Source organism: Lepidothrix coronata, unplaced genomic scaffold (assembly GCF_001604755.1).
Source record: "Lepidothrix coronata isolate B3197 unplaced genomic scaffold, Lepidothrix_coronata-1.0 Scaffold112, whole genome shotgun sequence".
Classification (NCBI taxonomy): domain Eukaryota; kingdom Metazoa; phylum Chordata; class Aves; order Passeriformes; family Pipridae; genus Lepidothrix; species Lepidothrix coronata.
Window position 1 is genome coordinate 2,671,093 of NW_016690292.1, and position 20,296 is coordinate 2,691,388.

At 43.1% G+C, this 20,296-nt stretch overlaps 1 protein-coding gene across 22 annotated transcripts in view; it reads right to left on the reverse strand.

Moving 5' to 3' along the window:
* PTPRF (protein tyrosine phosphatase, receptor type F) overlaps positions 1-20,296 on the reverse strand; it is a 375,587-nt gene that overhangs the window by 206,699 nt on the left and 148,592 nt on the right. The window contains exons 1-2 of one of the 22 annotated variants that reach the window (XM_017824680.1): positions 13,509-13,514; positions 10,499-10,501 (exon numbers count right to left, since the gene is read on the reverse strand). The exons of the other annotated variants lie outside the window; for them this stretch is intronic. The gene's annotated coding sequence lies outside the window, so the exon portion shown is untranslated. Of the gene's footprint in view, positions 1-10,498; positions 10,502-13,508; positions 13,515-20,296 lie in introns of those variants that run through there. 22 annotated transcript variants of the gene reach the window in all.

Below are 20,296 nucleotides of genomic sequence, written 5' to 3' on the forward strand. Positions count from 1 at the left end.
TGTTTCTACACTGAAGTCCTTAAATCTCCAGCTACCAGGCAGGGTTCAGATTTTTTTCTGGCCTTTTACTTGCACCAAACTTTCACTTGATTTCACCCGATTATGCACAGAGTTGCAAGAAATGCAGAAAGCCAAGGTCCACATGGAGAAGTTACCATTTGCTGTGCTGTGCAAAGTTGCTGTGGCCACCAGGTTTATCCTGAAGCCCAGCAGATAATGTACCTGGACCACAAGGTGATGAGTTTGAATTTCCAGAGCTGGGCTGGGATGTGTGTACAGGTTGGAGCCTGTGCTGAAGAGGAAAGGCCATGCACAGGATCTGTGGGACTAGGGAGCCACTCCAGTGGGGGCTGCTGGGGAACCCAGCATCACAGTTACACCACAGGCTGCACAACAGCGTGTGGTTTTGAAGGGATTGATCCGTCTAAAGGAGAAAAACCTTCTGTATCATGAATTATCTCTTTTTCAGCACCTCTGACAGTATCTGTGTCTCTGGGAAAAGGGAAAACCAGTTAACATCACCGCTGCAGTAGGTATCTTGGCAAGGCAGCACATATATTCCATCAAGGAGGTTGTACTTTATCCTCACAAAGCCATAATGCTGCCTGCTACCCAGAAAAAAACTTCCCTAGCTAAAAACACCAGAAGTATAATCCACACTGGTTTAGGAGTACATGTCCCTTTTTCACTATGAATTTCTGCTGCAGATCACAGACCTTACTGTGACATCAATTCCTACAGTACCTGGTGGGACATTAGCAGACCAAAATCCAACGAATTGGTGGCAGGGAATTACAGCATATGACTAAACCCAAAGAAACTGTCACTCCTGACATGGGCTTTCAGGCCAGGTACAAATACATGGAAGGCTGCACCTGCCATAAGAGCAGAAAACAAGTATGCTGCTTACAGAGATTTCACATACCACTGTTTGCCTGCACCACTTTCATCATCGCTGCCAGACAAAATTATCCCATACTACAAGTTTAAGGGACGTACACATAGATGTAAAACTTGCAAGGTTCAGCTTGCTTTTAAGCTCTTCGTGGAGACTACAGAGGAAATACTTAGAAAAAAACCCCTGTCTTCTAGAGTGCTGTGTCTAAGTCTCCCTCACCCATTCCCTGCCTTGTTGACTGAGTCCCAGGGTTCCTGGCTTGACACTCAATTTGCTGAACTAAAATCCAGACCAGCAAAGGAAATGACAAGCTACCTCAGAGAAAGTTAACTGCACCTCTCAGGTTTTACATGCATGAGAAAGAGGCACTGTTTCCACCTTGGGGATATGACATCCCAGTATATTTTGTGAAGGACATACACCAGGGTGAAACACAAATCTGCATGTGAATCTGAGGCTTGAAAGAACATCAGCCTTCCTTACCTACTGCAGGTCAGTGCAAACTGTAACACAGCCTAGAGAGAACAGGATGAAACAAAAGAGCCTGTCCAATTATGCCTGCCTCAGGTGAATGTTTTTAGTTACTCAGGCCTATTAACAGTGAGGGTAGCACACCTATATATAGGCAAATGGATCTTGCTTGAGAATTACCCATGCAGAAATAATCACCTGCCTATCACCAATCTTTGACTTTCATGTTGCGTTTTAAGGACTGACTTGAAGGTAGGTGCCTGCCAGCTCTGCTTGTGTTCTCCAAGAATAAATGTTTATCAAAGGGGGGTTTCCCATTTGCTGAGCTGGAATTAGTTACACCAACAGGGTATCAAACGGGTTGTTGCCTGTCACCATTATCAAAGAGGAATGTGAAGTACAAAAACTAAGCAGCAACAAACTGAGCACTGGAGCTTGGCAGAGCAAGAGTGACATGGGACAGCCAAAATGTATGGGCACAGAGGGCTGGAAGGGGCTCTCTGAAGTAGGGTCGGGTCCCACAGCCTCACCAGGGTTGCACTGCACAAACCCTTCTGTAAAGTGATCTTGCAACAGGTTAAAAGAGGTCTGAGTTTCAGCCACACTTCTCGCTGGAAAAACGTTCCAAAGTTATGGTCACAGAAGCACTGTTGGAAAACAGATTGTAGTTTTTAAAAAAGTCATTTGTTGTCACTTATACCCACTTGTTTGTGTGCTAAATATGATCCTTTAGCTGAAAAGGGTTCCATTCCATCTCTGTGCCTTTTCTCTCTTTCCCCCAAAATGTACCTCAGATCCATGTTTATCCTCTTCTTAATAACAGTAAAATGTTTTGTGTCTTACATAACCCCTATAAGACTCCACAGACTAAAGATCTTAAAACAAACAAACAAACAAAAAGAAAAAGTGATATTGTGTGTTGATTCTTGTAGAATTTTTTGAATTTGCTTCATACTATCTGCTAGTAGAATCCATAATCCTTTACCACCATCAGCCTACTGAACACCAAGAAAAAGCAGGCATTTGGGTTTGGGCATCTTGAGATTATCATTCATCCTCTTACCAGCACCTTTTTTTTCCTCATCCCCTCCCTTATTTTTTTTTTTAATTTTTTAAGTTATGCATCTGAGTGTGGCTTTTGTTAATTCTCCTATATAATTTAAACTGAACCAAGAAACTGCTCAGTCTTCGTTTAATTTACAAGATCACATCTACAGTGCCCTCACGATACACCATTTCCAAGTTTCAAGAAAACCTGCAGATCTGTTGATCACATGCAAGGAAGTGTTTGTTAACAAGGCTGCTTAGAAACCCACCCTCGCACTGTAATATGCAAGTGCGTGTCCAGATCTCCACTCTAACCATGGTTATGGAATGAAAAAGAAGTTTATTTATGACTCTCCAGCAGCCTCAAAGGCGTGTTTACTGTGCAAATTTGGAACTATGCTGTCGAGTCATACAAAACATGCAATTCAGCCGTTGTTATAATATAACCTCAGGTAATTAAATGTGAGATAAAGGTAGAAAAGCAGATGAACTGTAATCTGGGAGAACAAGCCCACCAGCACAACAGCAGCTGCCCACATTCTCCGTGCCTAGACTGTAAAACCAAGGCTGACAACACGATTTGCAAAGTGCTGAAATCACCCAACAGCACCAGTCATAATCTGAGATGCACATTTCCTTCAGCCAAGCATTTTACCACTATTACCGATGATAAAGCTGGCATATGAATTAGAGGTCTGAGAAAGGATGATGACAGTATGGAAATTAATCACACATTAATTTAAAACTTCCGACTGTCTTGGCATTGTAAAGCCATCACACTGCCACATCCCAGAGAGAAGTGACACACCTGTCCACCACCCTAAGGAAAGACAGCCTCCTATTCCAGGTGTCTTAAAGGCTATTAAGTGTTTTCATTGAGTTGCACCAAATCACTTTGGAGGCTGGTGTTTTAAATTCAAAGTATTAGAAAGCCCCATTCAAAGTATTATAAATTCAACAGTGACACTGCAGCAGTCAGGGACTTATCTTTCAGACTGCTGTGATCATTATTAACCTTACCAGCCACTTTTGTTTTGCTAATTTGGCGCTTCACCTACAAATAACTGAACTTCACGAAATAAATTACATAGAGCAATATTAGTGCTGTTCTTACTGTATTAGCAGGCATCCATGTATGTAATTCATGCACAGTGGTTTCTGAGTATATCCACACTGCACGTAATGCCATTAGGCAGTGATGGGCTGGCTTGCAACCAAGCTCACACTTCATGGATAATCCCTTCTGGATGGGGGAACCCAGGGCAGAAGGAGAGCAGTTCTCTAACACAGACCTAGGCACTCCAGAAAACCCCCAGAGGTGCCTTTGTGATTCTTATCTCCTTCTTGGATGTAGAGATTCAGGGTCTTTTTTTCCTTCCTGGAATAATGATTCTTTAACAGATCAGTCAGAACGCAGTCTGCTAAAATTAAAACAGCTTAAATTGAATGCGGGACTGTCACACATTGTCAAACGTGCTACAGAAAGGAAGGAGGACAGAAACAACTTCATTGCTGCTTCACTGCTGTCCAAGTGCGAGTTTGCAGTTGCACAAGAAGGAGAAACCTGAATTTAAGGAGTTGATAGGCAGGATTAAGGAGAAATGTATGTTCTTTTTAGGCTCCTTCTCTCTTCCAATTCTTTGCTCATCATTTTATTGAGGAAACAGATCTCAACTGTTTGGGACATCTGCTCTGTAATTCCACTTTCAAAATTCTGAAGTTTTCTTAAAATCCAGGTTTGTTGCCATTTTGGCATGATTTACAGAGACTGACTGTAGCTAAATGAGTCAGAGTACTGCAAACCCTTTTTGTTTTGTTGTGTTTTTTTCTTTAACATTGAGAAGACCATTCCATTTATGAAAGAAACAAGGAAAACTCTGCATTAGGAGTTTTAAAAGGGCCATCCAGACAGAATGTGCTCTGCTTGCCAAAAGTGACACCCTGAACCCTGATTTCCAGTCCTATAGGCCAGGCAGAAAAACAAAGCAAACGTTGAAACAAACTTGATGGTATCTCATTTGACCTAAGCAAGTGATAGCTTGCTAAAATATTTTTGTCCTAGATATTTGAGGAAAGTGTTTTTGGATGTCTTGAATGGTACACCTGCAAAAGGTGGAAATATATGCAGCACAAATAAAAGCTGGATCAGATGTAACTGTCTTCACAGAGCCTGGAACCACTTCTGCAACGATACAGGTGAAGGAAGGGAAGAAAACAGAAACAATTCTCTTCAACTTTTTATGGAAAAGACTCCCTTGAATCATAAAACTGTAGCTGGGAAGGGACCTCAAGAGGTCTCCAGTCCAACCTTCTGCTTGAAGTGGAACCCTCACCAACACAAGATCATTTTGAGTGGTGGTGATGTCAGGCTGAACCTTGAGAAGCTCTCAGGAGGGAGAATCGACCACCTTGTTCAGAAGCCTCCTCCAGTGCTGCTCTGCCCTCCAAGAGGAAAAGCTACTAACACCACCTGATCCTTTATTTCAATTATTAATAGCAAACTTCAACACAATCTCCTGTATCTCTCCATCTCATCTCTGCTAAACTTATCTGTTATGACAGCTATTGAGCAACTGGATGACTAAAGATGGCAGACACTATGACTGTACACATCCATCAGAGCCCACGTTTAAATAAACAAACCCACTATTTTCAAACATGGATAATCACCACATCAATAGACTTATTAATTGGATTCCAGGACATGGTTGGATGCATGTTGCAGCAGCAGGGACTGGCTTCAACAAACACTGAGCTCCATTCCATCCATATGTCTCAAAGATAAAAGAAAAATTGGAGTGCAATCAAATGCAGTGGATTAAATAACAAAAGAAATCAAACAAAATGGACATAGAATTTGTTTCATCGTATACATTCTGTGCACACATACACACCCCACCACAGTTCTGAGCATGTCAACAGCTTATGATTCACAGAATAATTTAGGTTGGAATGGACTTTTGGAGGTCATCCTTTCCAAACACCCACTTAAAGCAGTGCCAACTTCGAAGTTGGGTCCAACTCTGAAGCTGGATCAGGTTTCCTGGGGCCCCATTCAGTTGAGCTTTGAGTATTTTCAAGGGTGGACAATCCAAAACATCCTCCTGGGGCTCTTGTATGACCTTTGGCCATCTTTGTGGTTAGGAAATAAAAAAAAAACCTAACAATTATAGCTTATCACTGTTTCCCATGTTGGAGCTTTTGTCTCTGTTGGCTCTCACTGTATCACCACAAACCTGCCAGAAGAGCCTGACTACTCCTGCTCTACACTCTCTGCTCCACCCCCTCCTATAGGGCAGTTCAAGACAGCAGAGAGGCCACACTTTCATCCATCTCCTAAGGCTGAACTCAGCTCCTCCCACCTCTCCTGGTACATCTCCAGAGCTCCCTCAGCAGCTCAGTACCAATGTATTGTGTGCCTGTACGCCAGTCCATGACGCTGCACTCCTTTCCTCATCAGAAGATGGAATTCTTTGCTACCTGCCTTCAGCAGGAAGGGGCTGCATTTAGGGGTCAGTCTCCCTCTCCTATGTTTCACTGTGTTCAGAATCATCTACAAGCTCTCTGCTGTAAGCATAAAGTATGACCATTGCTAATGAAAGATGACTTCTTTCAATACCTCCAAGACCGTATGAACTGTGCAGGATATCAACCTGCAAATTTATCTCCCTTACACAGAAATATTACTTGACTAGCAGCCACAGCCCTTCCAAATTAACTTCACTTACAATTATTTCAAATGTTTTCGCATCTTGCAACCCTAGCACAGGGAATGGCAAGCCCCTGAGCACTGTTATTCCCAGGCACCCCTGAACAGTGTTATTCACAGGTACCTGGTGCTCGTGATATTCCTCACACCTTTGGCTAGACAACACATCTTCTATTTCTTTTTTAATCAGGTTTCCACCATTTACCTTCCCTGCTCTGCTGGTTGCCAGACAAACAATTTTTCTGCTGTACTTACTGACGCTTACAAAGTGCACCACAAAATGTGGGGGTATCATTATAATTTCAGAATTGCTGTATGCCAGCACTCCAAAAGAAAAGCAGTTCAGTGGAGCTCCCGCTACACAGGACTGCCACACACAAACTACCAACATTAAAACACTTTGAGAGACACTTCCCACTTCTGTTTCAACACATCACCTCCATTTACATTCAGTTATTATGTTAAGTCTACACACAAAATGAATCCCAGTTGCAACTTCCACTAAGTAATCAAGTAACTGAGCATTTTAGAGCCACAAACAACAGATTTTGCCTTTTTTTGGATATACTAAACCAGCCCTTTGTCACTGCAAAAAAAGAGCTTGACATGTGAGATATAAAATGCTCAAAAGAAGGCTGTATCAGTTAATCAAAAGAGAGTGATGACTGCAACAAACTTTATCAGTTCTGACATGGCAAAATGAGAGCAGGAGACCAGTATCACAGACTGGCAATTCCATTAACTCTTTGTATTGCTATATTTTTATTTATTTTTGACTGTTCCTAGACTAACAATAGCCATGTGGTGAGTAAAAAGAGGAGCAGCACGTAGAGGCCACTGTTGCCAAGTCTCAGTTTTCAGGAAACTGCCTTTAGCAACTCTCCAGCCCACTGAATGTGACCATGAAAGTAGGGAAAGAGCAGGTTCTGCTGCCAGCAGCAATCACAGCAGACAGCCCTTTTCCTCTAGCCTCAGAATGACTTTAACTTTGTCCATGAGAAACCAAACTATTTAGACTCTGGCACCATCACAAAAGCTAAATTCAATGGGAGATATATCATATACGTATTTTATATAAACAGATCTTTCTTCTTGATTTCTCAAGTGCCCTTTCATTTCCCATTGTATCCAGCTCTTACAGACATTCCTAATTCCCACTTACATGCAGGTTCAAGAGCTAATTCATGGACACCAAGGAGTAAACTATCAACATCACATTTTTTACCATCAGATCTCTCAGTATCAGCTAACAAAGCAGGTAAGCAATGACAAGCAATTACTATTTTCTCACTCTTTACAGATAAGCCATGTGATGTTCTTGCCAGTTTGACAAGTATTGGTGTTGCTGGCCCACTAACCCCAGTATGGGGGAGATTTTAGAGAAGTATCTGGAGGAGGAGGCACTGGTGTGGGTATTGAAACAGCATGAACAAAACCAAAGCATCGTTCCATTTTTTTTTTCTCCCCACCTTCAAGGAAACTGCATTAAATGGTCAGAGCACTCAACTCCTCCCTGGAGAAGCTGAGCTATTACTCCTTATCAACCTGATAAAGCCACTTTTGCATGGCATAAGGGGAAAGTTTAGCACTTTGTGTAACATGGAGCACAGTACAATGAAACCTTACGGAGGTTTGTGTACAAGTCAGCAGATAACAACTAGACTGACAAGGACTCGAGTCTGAGCACTGACAAGAGAAACTGTCAATGTGTGCCCATCACATGTGCTCACAGCTCTGATTTTTTTCCTGGCAGTTCTGGGATCCTCCAATGGTAATAAGAAGCAAAACGAGGTAAGTCTATCATTTGTGGGTCCTCTTTGATTAACCATCCATCAGGGTGCACAGACATCGATATTTGCTGTCCTCTCATAATGGCTAGCTCCTTGTTCCTTGGAAGATGGAAGGGGTTTTGCAGAGACAGCAGAAGTGCCCATCTGCAATCTCCAGGTAATAACCTACATACTGGAGGAGGACATACATGCCTTGCTTGTCGGGATCCTTAAGACAATCTGCTTTGTGTGGTGCAAGTGAAGGTGTTATTAAATCTTTCAGGTGGAGAGAAATGTTACTGAGACTAGCAGAGCAGCTAAGGCTTAGCGACTTTGAAGCTCAGTCTGGGAGCTCAGACTGAGAACCAGCTGGCTGGAGAGGCAGCTGACAAATGTGTTCAGCCTGGGCAAATCCTTTTATTCTAGTACTTAAACACCTTGGACATGGCATTAAAAAGGGTCCTTCTCACCTGCTGCATCCTCCTGGAGAAGGAATGGGGAACTGTCAAGAAATAGGCCCTCTCAAAAGAAAAATATTAACTGCACAAGCAGCACAATAGCTTCACTGGAAAGGGAGGGAAATGAGGGAAGGGAGCCTGTTCCTGGCAACACTCCTTCAGCCACAGCAATTCAACCGCTGTACTGAGGAAGCATCTACCATGACAAGTTATTCCATCTAGTTTTAAGGTCAGCCACGAGAGAGAGAAAGCCTGCCCACAGTATGTGGCTAAATACAGCAACTAGCATCCATTAGCTGGAGAGCATGGAGCAGCAAGACAGGAGAGTCTGCAGGTGGGAGGGATGAGGAGCAGCCAGGCTAGGCCCACTGACCCTCCTGCACCTCTGGAGAGCAGGGAGGAGGTGTGCAGTAGCAACTCCAGCTATGGGCTATCGCCTATATGTGCATAAACGTGAACAACAGCTCAAGGTGCAACAACCAAGGTGCATTAGTTGTATAATCCTCTGAATTATCTCCTATCAAATCAGTGGTTATCTTCCTGCATTTTCCCCTGTGTTTCTAATGGAATTCAGTGTCCCCAACAGTGAACTGTGTCACAGACTGCAAGCATACAGAGTTTTCAGAAATACTACTAGGAACTGTCATAAGTACTGCTTAGTGTTGGCAACCTTGGCTACTCCGAGAAAGCAAATGAGCAGAACAAAAAACACCCAACAACTCCAGCTACATGGGAGACAGCTCACATGAACCATGGGTGAAACTACCGGAGGGGAGGCTGTCACAGAGAGTCTCAGCAGTCAGGAAAGGCTGGATGAGAATGGAGGAAAACAAGGTGACAACAATAATGAAGTTTATCTTGCTTAGGAAGAAAAGAAGGAGCAGTGGCAGCAGGGAGGGTGAGAACATGAGAACAGCCTTCAAAGATCTGGAAAGAAATGGCAAGATGAAAAGGAACTTTTTTTCCTTTTTTTTTTTCAAGTCATGCAAATGGACAACAATTCATAGTCACAAAGTTGCTGAAAGGGAGTTTAAGGTTTGAATGTTTGGGGTAAACTCCTATACCATACTCTCAAGATATAAATATACTGACAGTTAAACACTGGAGCAGCTTGCTGAGGAAATGGTGGGCTCTTCTCTCACCAGAAGTTTTTAAGAACATGCTAGACAAACATCTGTTGTGAACAGCTTAGAGCAATCCTGTCTGAGCAGAGAAAGGCAGGATGAAATTGGGACATCGACACATGATGAATACCATCCATAGGAACTAATGCTGCCCACATTATTGCTTGTTTTCCAGGCTGCTATGGCACAGTCTGAGTCTCTGGATCGATTTGGGTTCGTACCAAACTTGGGTGCTTCAACCTGGATGAACCACTGGCAGCTTCCCACCGCAGTAAGCAGGAAAGGCTTGTTGTCCACAGCTGCCAGGACACGACTCCCTCCCACTCACGCCTCAGGGTTCCCCTCTCACAGCTCTGAGTCCTCTGAAAAAGACACAGCAGCATCTGTTTTTTGTGATGTTGTTAGACTAGCCATTTTCTCTGAGCGATATTTTCATAAGGCCAACTCAGGGCCTGTTTGCTACTCGGTGAAATTCCCAGGACAACTCGATCCATTTAATTTTCAGCACAGCAAAAACACCAACACCGTAGAGTCGCGAAGTTCTGACCCAAGACCAGAACTTATTACTCAATTAGGAAAACCAGATGAGCACAAGGATAGACAGTTCTCCAAGATGGAACTAAATCAGAATGGTAACACGGTAGGGTTGGTTTTATTTATCCATGTAACAAACCTGCATAAATGGTCAGCAAAAGCAGATGAAAGTCAGCGTTGTCTAATTTAAGGCAACGCATTTTGTAGGGAATAATTTAAACCAACAGTACACTTCTCTGGATTCTAAATTAACTGTAACCACTCAGAAAGGCACTGGACATAAGTACCTAAGTAGATGCTTTCAGTGAGCTGCTCCGTGCAGGCGCAGTCGTGAAAGGAAACTAGACATTAGAAAGAGCATGGATATGGAAGAATACAAAAGTACATTATTGTAAAAAGGCAGGAGAATTTCTAAGGCAAAATAATCTAATACCTACATCAACTGTGACCTGCCCTTCGACAACGGGGTTGACAAAACTCCAGAGAACTGTCTGAGAGAAAAGACTGAGCCGGGTGATCCCATTTCATACTTGCAAGAGAAACAGTAATTCAGCTGAATGTAAAAGTGATAAATTTGAAACAGTTAAGTCTTTTGTTTTAATAGCCCCACAACAGATAATTAACCTCTAGTCAGTGAGGTGCCCCAGAGCAGCATCAGAAGCAGGAGACTTGGAGAATCCCCTTACAGGACAACGGCTTAGGGCAGAAATGGCATTAATCAATGACCTCACTGTACTCTATACTATAATAGATGCATATTAATATTCATAGATTTTTAGGACTGAATGGTCTACTCCATCATCCAGTCTGACCTCCATTCTGACACAGGACATGTTTTAGCCAGCTCCTCCAGCCTCTGATTCCTGTTAGGCTTTTCTCTGCTAGGTCAAAAGAGGCTGCTTTATAGGAACTAGCTCTCCATTGTAATACAGAGGCTCTAAGGTGGGTGTAATGCAAATTTTGGCTCAGCAAGATCTGGTGATAAAGTTCTGAGCTGAGATCCAAGTGCAGGAATTAATAAACCCTACGGTTGTGCCAAATAATCCAAGAGGCAGGAAATGGAAAAGGCTCTCTGAGCGTCTGCAGTAGGTCAGGAAAGCACGTTCTTGGTCCCTCTCCAGACCCCTTCTTTCAGGCTGTGGCTGCACCTTTACAAGGCCACCCACAAATGCAGTGTGGGGCTTTCCATCATGCAAGTCAGCAATATTTTAATGTTACAGATGATGGAATCACAGCACTCCCCATTAGCTAACAATTTTGGGATGGCAGTATGTTCAGGTCACGATACAGTTGTTTTTAAGCAATTCTGGACCTAAAATGCCCAGGAAGCAAACAATATTTTTCTTCTTTTTTTAATTTTTTTTAAATTATTCTCACCTCTGTGACACTGAAAGAAAAAACCGGAGGATTTGTATTCCTGATTTTAACACGGTTCAGCTTTTGGGTGACCCCTTCTCGGAAAAGGTTAATTCTTATGAACTGCAGAGCTTAAATATGTCTCAATATAAGCATTAAGATCCACCCAAAAGGGATCCTTTCATAAAATAAGAACCTAAAACTTAGTATTTTTTAGCGCTATCTAGTTTCCAACTGTTTCTAACTCACTATGGGTTTTATGGAAATGTAGGGCAATAATTCCTCCCCGATGCACTTTCCTGCAGACTGATACCTCTGTGACAGAAACTGTTAATGAAAAAAACTCCCAAAAAAGTCTGTTTCCCAGTCTAAGAACCAAGCAGTAACTGAGGCTCTTACAGTGAAATCCAGGGAGGGAGGGAAGACAGAGGGAGACTCATTCCTGTATCACACCCCAGAGCTGCAGAGAATCTGCACCTGTTCCACTGCCTTTACTCCTGTGTCCAGCCATGGTGGGAACCACACACTGGGACATCCATCTCTTGGACAGGAACAAAAGCAGCCACGTTGTCATTTGTCAAAGCAAAGTTCCTGCCAAAGCAGCAGAAACTGCATCCTCATATATTGATGACAGCTGACAGATAAACAGAGAAAAAAAAAGTAATACTGCTTTAAAATCCTACCTCCCCCTCTGGTGCCTGATCCAAAGCTCTGCCTGCCATTCCCTGAGCAAAGCATGGAAAACCCCACTGGAATCAGACAGGACACAAGCCCAGTAAAACCACTTAGTGACTACAGTGTACAACCAGCAAGTTATTGCACTGCTGCACTTGTTTCCCCACACAATAGTCTTGTCAATTAAATAAGTTTCAACAAGCACAGGCAAGATTTTATTCAGAGGAGCCTGGAACAGATCAAGCCTGATCTCTGAAGTGGGAACTGAGTCCTGCTGATCAGGGCAGGGCAAGTCCCTCCTCTCCACTCTGGTGCCTCTGAAATGCTGAACTTTCTCTCCAGCTCATTAAACACTGTTGTAAGGAAAGGCCTCAGCGCATCCTGCCAGTTCAGGAATATATTAACAGTATCAGAAACCCTTTTAATAAACGACAACCACCTGCCCCCAAAATTACAGATGCTCAGAAATGCAGTTCAATTTAAAGGGCAACCACTTAGGTCAGAGATCTGTGGTGTGGAGATCAGTCTTGGCACTGAGGAGGGATAAAGGAGTAAACACCAGCAAGCCACAACGGTGGGGTTCCTACAGAAGCTGCAGGCTGGACTAGCTGCAGTGTTTAAATAAATATGTATAGGATATGTGCATCATGAAGTGGAACTTGTGCCTTATGTGAAGAGATCCTGAGTATGAAATTGTGTCCTCCTTCAGGAGATCTCACTGGGCTTGCTGATTTTTCTCCTCCTGCTGTTGTGCAATGAAGGAGTTCATCAATATGGGGAAAAAAAGCTTGGTCCCGGAGGCAGCATGACTGAAAACCCCTGACAGCATTAGGAAGTCCATAAATTCCATACTTTCCTACCCAGAACCTTCCATTACTTTTTGCTGTTACAGTTGTTATAACAAAAAATGTTGAGGTTTAAGTGTTCTCTGTCTAAGCCCCATAAAGACTCTCCTGAGGCTACAAGGGGGGGAAAAAAAGGATCCTTGCACCTGTGACAGACACTGGAGTGTCAGCACAGACAGGCAAGATGCTGCTCCTGCTCCAACAGAACCAGCATGAGTCTGTACTCAGGACTCACAGAACTAGAGCGTGACGCTGGCACTTTCCTCTTTGGAAAGCACAAAGGCTTTAGGAAAGGGCTACAGAGAGTCAGCTTAGGTTCCTGAGCAGGACCTCTATACAGCTGAATAAAACTAACAAACCCTAAGATCCCATGAAAGCCCATAGACTATTTAAATTATGTCCACCACCACCACCAAAGTTGGTGTCATTTCAAGGGGAAAAGGCAGCAGGTAGAGTCTGGTTAATGGCAACACTCCTGAAGTCAGCAATCCACATGCATTTTACCTGAGCATTATCATGAATTATCAACATTTTTGTGAGCTTTCTCCCACTTCAGACAAGCCTGCAGCAAATGAGGGCTCTGTTAAGGGACATCAAGTACATCGAATAGAGATGGCTTCACCTGCTCCTGCTGCTCTGGGAGCAGGAGGCAGGCAGCAATGCCCTACCAGGAAGCTTTGATGGCTCACTCAGAGGAGCAACAAATGTGTCTTGGTTACACAGAGGGCAGAAGTAGGTAGTACAGTCCACATTCAGCAAATTTTCCCAATTAAAAACCATTTACCAGTACAAACAGGGCTTTTGCAACTTTGGACTCTGGCAGTCGAAACTTTAAAAAAAAAAAACCCACACAAAGAGTTTCAACCTGTGTAGAGCTCTAGGCTGTATATTTCATAGCATGACACACTTCTTCAAAAAAGAAAAATCAAAGATATTTTATACAGAAGGAATAATATTCTATATATACTCATTGCATGTGCTGGATGTGCTTTACAAATATAATGCTGCCATACTGATTCTTCTTACAGCCACTAAAATAATTTGTTTCAGGCTGAGCTATGCTGTGCTCAGTTTCAGCACGTGGCAAATTACAGACAAGTCATAAACATGCCAACCCCCCAGTTTCTGCAATCACAGAGTGGATTTTGTATTTCTTTTATTTCCTGTCTCCACTGGTTTCCTTCTCCCCATCAAACACTCTTTAGAACTGAGATCCACCACAACCCACCAGCAGTCTTGTCCTAGTCCTACTTTCTGCAACATCTTTACAGCCATGTCCTGTAATGCTGGCAGCCCACACCAGGGCTCTCCAGGCTGAAGAAGTCCCAGAGACGGGTCAAACTGCCACTTCCAAACAGCCCAAGCCACCTGAGGTGTTCCTGGGAACCCAACAGCCTCTGCCTCACAACCAAGCAACAGTAACTTGCGTTGAAGAACCTGCAGTAGAAAACTTAAAAATATGGAGCAAGGACAGATCCTCAGGCCAATCATCCAAGCCAATTCCTTTCAGCTGACTGTACCTTCACATACACACTGATTGCACAAAGCCATAACAGAACAGCCAGAACAAGCCCATGCTGGACTCCAGTGCAGGACCAAGGAGACGCAGCTGCTGCCTCCGAGTGACCTCTGCCACGTCCCAAGGCACAGCCCCCCCACCAGAAACCACAGGGACCAGCAAAGCTGACACCCCAGGGCTCAGAAGGGAATCAGATATTTAGCAAGATTATGCTATCTGCTAATCTGATTAGCCCCAGAGACTGCAGATAAACATAACAAAGAACAGCCGGACACCAGCTGTAAAACCCATCCAGTCAAGCAAATAACGAAGCTGCCCAGAAAAGCTCAGCATCTGGGACCTGTCGCATGCAATGCTTTTAGGGAAATGACAGACTCGCTGCTCTCACGTTAGACATGGGGAAATGTGTTAATCTGTTTACCTTAAATGGATTTAACCTCAATCTGAAAAAGAGAGGACCGACTCAGACACATACAGTCAAGACACTCCGGCAAGCAAGCATAGTGAGCAGGAGGCAGCAATCCTTGACACCATTTACAGGGGCTCGAAGGATCAGGCATGACACAGGTCAAACAAGAAACGTTAAGAGATTAAACAAGCACACTTGTAATTAGGTGTAATGTTGATTGTCTTCTGCTCCTGAAATGATAATCAGGTCCCACATCTAATCGCTACACCCACCTGAGCTCCAGGCTGATGCTGACAGATTCTGCAGCCAGCCCCTTCCCAGCACAAAAAACACACAGCTTGGGCTGGGGGTGGAGCTGGGATTTAAAAGGAAAAACTGTGTTTTTATATAAACAAAATATTTAGCAGAGAATTAGCAGAGAAACTATCGTGCCTTCCTAACACTGAACGGGCCACTGAAAGAAGACAAAAAGCCTCCCGATTCACTCACCATACACTGGCTGCTACTTTCACAAGTGCGGCAGGGAAGGCGAGGGCATTATTTAACATGTCCACTTGACGTTTTTAAACACAGGAAAAACAAGAGCAACTTGCTCAAGGACTGCATTCATCACTGCCTGCCAATTACAGAAACAAAACTGATCAGTCAGGGGGACACGAGTGGCACGCCAGCTCGGCACACGGCCGCGGAAGCACACGCACTCTCTGAAGCGTCCCGTCAGAACAACAGGCATTATGGAATATACAGAAGCAGGTCTGAAGCTCTTAAGTGACTCTCTGGAAAAGCACTGCCCTCCTTTCCTAATTAGCAAACACTCTGCAGCAACCTCAACCTTCCCTACAGCTCTCACTTGAACTTTTGATTATCAATTCAGATGACTTCTTTCCAAATTCACCCCAAGGTTCTCCAAGATTGAATTCTCACACACACTCTATGCTGAGAGAATCAGCTCGTCTCCCTTTGCCCAACATGAAAAAGGAAAACCTTTATTTCAGGGTCACCCAAATGAGACCAGAAATAAACTGAGGCCAGATGACTTCCCCACCATCAGAGGAAACATCAGCCCAATGGTATTGCCACGAAACCTGGCTGCAGCTGCCAGGAGAAAGCACAGGATCACCAAAGAAAAGGATGCCCAAGGGGTTACCAGGAGTTGGAGTCTAGGAAAGTTCAGAATGACAGGGACACCCAAAGGGAAAAGATAAAACAGTTCTAAAGATATTGTCTAAAATATGCATTTTCTATTTTTATGGCAAACATGACTAGTTGCTAGTATTCAAATGCAATTATGCAGAGGCTGATCTATAAATAATGCAAAGCCCAGAAAGGAGAGATCAACGCTCATTTACAGCATACCCCATGCTGTACTGAATAATGTTATGCCCCAGCTTTTTCCATCCCCATAAAAAGGAAATACAGTCAAAAAGCTAGAAAGAAGAGAAATGTCTCCCCCATTTCCCAGTCAAAAAGGAAGAGGACATCTAAATCAAGGTAAAATTTAAGGTACTACTTTTGTAGATACATTTCTGCATTTCCAGCTCACCTGCTGTTTTCACACACGTGTCCCCAGAAGCTGCACACAAGGTATCATGGAAATACATCACCTCTCACCCTGCTGCTAAGTGCTCTGAGTAGCTGCCATACAGAAGGAATGACAAAGTTGTGTCCCAAATTTCTTAAATGAACTGTCTTAGTCTGTTGCACAAAGGAGTGAATAATTTAAGTTGGAAGGGACACATACATGTCAGCTACTCTGACCTCTTGCTCAGAGAAATACTAACTTTAAAGCAGCGTTTAAAGTTTAAAGAAGGCAGCTCAGGAGCTTGTTCTGCTGATCTTTGAATATCTCCACAAATGAAGACTCGCAAGCCTCTTTTGGTTCCTTTTTCCAACTGACCACCACTCTCACCATCAAAAGGTTTGATGTATAACCATTTGTATCATTCTGGTTGCAAACTCTGATTTTTGACTCTTGATTTTCAGTATGCACCTCTAGGAGGAGAAGCACTTCCATTTTCCCCAAAAAGAATTTTACTTCTTGATTGCAACTACTGAATTTTAAAACAGTTCTTTAATTTTTTAAAAAATTTATTCATGTAATATCCTTACAGCAACAATACCTTCCCACACATCCTCTCTGCACAATCAGATTTATGCCATTTACATTGAAAACTAAGGTCTTTTTCCCTTACTTATAGCTCAGTTAGCTTTGTTATAATGCAGTTTATAAAATTACATTTAATGGAGAAGGGAGCAGGTAATTTGTTTATTTCTGAACTGTGATGGCTAATGGATGGGGTGGGAATAATGACAGGATATATATTATGTTATGGCTGAACAATACAAGGAGAGAATGCATGACCTGATAATTTTTATCCCTCATTAAATTGTCTATTGAGCTGCTTTTTCTCCATATCAGCTTTTAAAACACAAAAAAACCACAGCAAAACCCAGCATATTACTTCAAATCACAAGATTAGTCTTAATTAAAGCAAAAATTACTCATCTGTTTCTTAAATTCATTAGCCATTACTGAAAATACACAAAAAACCCAAGGAAATCAGCATAAGGAGACTAACTGTAACTAGCCGTGTTAACCACCTTCCTCCATAAACACTGAGGCATTTTAATTTCCATGTCTGGAAGGACAAATAAAGTCTGTGCCACACTGAGCATCCTTGCCAAGTCCTTCCTCCTCCCCAGCAAGCCAAGAGCAGAATGGGAAGCAGAATCCAAACCTGCCTGCACACCCAGATGGAGCAGTGTCACTCGAGCTACATCTGCTTTTAGAGGCTCTTCTTGGCTTTTCCAAGACAATGCTTCTGTACAAAGCATGACCACCTGAGCTGCCATTCCCGGTTTTGATTCACTTTCTTCAAGGAAGAAAATGCATGGGCTACGGATGGTTTTATTTGTGTTTGATACAAAGAGCTGTAAATATACCATGGGCACTGCCTTGAGCCCTGCCTGGGAAAGGGTAACAAGGGAAGAAACACCCATGGACACATGGAGAAGGATACCCCTCCATACAGTCCTCTGCAAGGGGAATCCCAGCCAAAATGGAACAGCTTCTGAGGCTGATGGGCTGAACCAGGCTCTTTGGAAAGTTACCAACGTGTAAAAATCCACAGGGAAAAAAACAGATTTGCAGACTGAGACCTGAGCTATGTGGCATGCAAACTGTCTCCAGTGCAAAGCAGCACATGACTGAAATATGGAGATGAGGGAGAAATGTGAAGGTAACCCTGGCCTAACGATGGAACATTTTCATTTCCTATAGGGAAAATGACTGATATTGGTCAGCATCAACTGATAACAGGCTGGCTATTATGAGTTTCAAGAGAACTTTGATCCAGATCACATATCCCATTAACAGAGACAATAAATGACTCTCACTTTCCATTACACAATGTGCAGAAATAAAGCTCACATGTTCAAATGAGACAGAGCTCCTTGATGAGTAAGAGTGCTAAAACACCAGCAATACATCAAAATGCACCAAATCATATGCACTAAATCCAGAAGACAAAAATGAATGCCACTGAAAACACATGCACTCAGTTTTGCAGAAACCACCAAAAAGGAGAGTTTCTTCCCTGAGAAACTCCCTTTTACTCAAGTTTCTTCTATGTCTGCCAAGTATGCTCATATGGCAACTGAAAAAAAACATTTGTGGCATTTGATTCCCAAAGTCCACACAGTTGAAGAAAAAGTTTTCCCAGAAAGTGCTTAGATAAAAGTCCTTTTCTGTGGTTTAAGCAGGAACACCACTAGTCAAAGCAAAAACATGGAGCTGGCTGATGGGCAAAGCACCAGCACTCTGAAACACTGCAGAGGTCAATCGTGGCAGAGAAATCCTGCTCCATAAAGCTTTGATGTAGAGCAGCTCACAGAAATATCTTCGTTATTTCACTGAAGTACACTGCTGCTGAAACCTTTCTTATTCAGTGTTAAATAAGCTGTTGTTGTTCTTTAATATTGAAAAAGAGTATTAGTTTCTCTGTCAGCATTTCAGATAAACGTGCAACAGGCAATACAGAAGGTCCTATGAGGGTCTCATTCATTAGTACATCAGTGACTCCCAAACAAAAAAAAGCAGTCTAAACTAGCACAAATTCACCTCGAACTCATGCCTGCCACAGCAGTAGCACAAAGCCGGGGTAAGAAACCCAGCATTCAGAGATCAGGTATTGAGGTGGAGGTACAGCAGCTCACCTTTCCACTCCACCACCTTTTCCTTTTGACTCAAAAGGCTTTCTCTTTGTAGTGTAAATGCTGTAATTTATACCTGCGGAAACACACACTGGAGTGGTTTTTTTACATGTGCCCCTAATGAAGGTTAAATAATGGCAAGAAAGTCTTGTTTTGGTTTTAAGATATTGTGGAGATCCCCATAAAACAACTTCTAAAGAAAGCCACTGCAGTGGTTTGAATATCCTGAATGCTGGGAGTTGAGAAGGAAGAACATCTGCACACGTTTTTATAGTCCACTCAAACCTTAAGTGCTCCCAAACACGCAGCAGCTACAATGATGCTTTTGATTTAAAAGACACAAGTCTATAAACTGCCTACATCATGATCATCTCAATTTATCTAAAATTTCCTCCACTTAGTTTACCTCGTCCAGTTCCAGCAACACATGCTTCAATTCCCCAGACTCCTCCACCCTTCTATGAGAACAAGAGAATTCAGAAAGCGAAAACCCTACCAAAACCTGGAATAGCTATTTGAAACAAGTGAATTTGTCCTTTAATCCTGACTGGTTGTCAGTACAGGGCCCCCAAATACCACCTGTCCAAACCAGCCAGATCCCACCCCCCCTCCCTAAACTCTTCTGGCTCATTTATAGTTTTCCCTCCTTTTCACTGCACTCGTACAGCTGCAAATGCACTCCTATAATGTGATGGCTGAAACAAGATCGGGAGAGTTTTCTTGAAACGTGGAGGAAGTTGGTGGGGGCGCAGGACCGGCACCAGCTGCCCATCAGCATTCAGGGCACGCAGCTGCTCCCAGAGGCATCCCTGGAATTCAGCTTGGCTGGGGAAAAAACAACCGCCACTGCTTTTTTCCTGAAATTTCACCTAACTGCTGTAACACGCCTGTGTAGTCCTGCCCAAATTCTTACATGTGTTTCAGACACTTCAGTGAAACAGTTAAAGCTCAACATTTATATTGCAGGAGTGCCCTTGTTTGCACCGCTCCCTTTGTTGCCATCTGTCAGGCTTCCTCACTGAAGCTTCTCACAGGGAAAACATCAGTAATGGCAAAACAGCAGGAATTTAGGCAGCCAGCTACCTCCTCCTCCAGCCCTTAAAAGGTTTGTATTTGTATAATTTTAATAGGGATCCCTTTTTGCTCCAACACAGACTCTGAGCACACAGCCACAACCAAATGGTGCCAGTACTTCAATAATCCATCTTACTTTTTTTTTCCTCTAACCAGTCTAAAGCCTCTTCATTTTCCACTTCCTTCTGATCACCCA